Source organism: Nanorana parkeri, unplaced genomic scaffold (assembly GCF_000935625.1).
Source record: "Nanorana parkeri isolate BGI_ZX_2015 unplaced genomic scaffold, ASM93562v1 scaffold2109, whole genome shotgun sequence".
NCBI lineage: Eukaryota > Metazoa > Chordata > Amphibia > Anura > Dicroglossidae > Nanorana > Nanorana parkeri.
The window spans coordinates 52,595-53,342 of record NW_017308377.1 but is presented as its reverse complement, the minus strand read 5'-3'; positions in this window follow the sequence as shown (position 1 = coordinate 53,342).

Here is a 748-nt window from a genome sequence, read left to right as displayed (position 1 = left end):
ATGCCTGACATGTTACATGTGCTGACCATGAGGCAACAAGAAGGCGGGAACGTTATCTTCAATTTCAGATTGTTCTAGAACAGGGGGTCTCAAACCTCCGGCCCCTCCAGCTGTGGGGGTGAAACTACAAATCCCATGATGCATCTCTCTCCGAGAGTCATGCCTGTGTCTGTGAGAATCTTGCAATGCCTCCTGGGATTTGTAGTTCCAGCCGGAGGTTTGAGACCCCCTGTTCTAGAAGTAGTAATGTACGACGCAAAGGACAGAGAGAGGGAACATTTAATACAGAGTACGCCCCATGACGCAGGATTCCCCGAGCACCATGGGCTCCCTAAAGTCAGAGCACCGCAGAATATGTTCTCAGAGGGAGCTGCAGTGTCCCCCAGAAGTGAGTCCCGCCCTCTCATTGGATGATATCAGGTCATGTGACGACACAGAAGAAATGACACGTTGCTACAATGTAACGTAGTGAGTGTACAGCTTGTATACCGGTGTACAATCCGGGGCCCCTGGCAGTATACACAGTGTACAATCCGGGGCCCCTGGCGGTATATCGGTGTACAATCCGGGGCCCCTGGCGGTATATCGGTGTACAATCCGGGGCCACTGGCGGTATATCGCTGTACAATCCGGGGCCCCTGGCGGTATATCGGTGTACAATCCGGGGCCCCTGGCGGTATATCGGTGTACAATCCGGGGCCCCTGGCGGTATATCGCTGTACAATCCGGGGCCCCTGGCGGTATATCG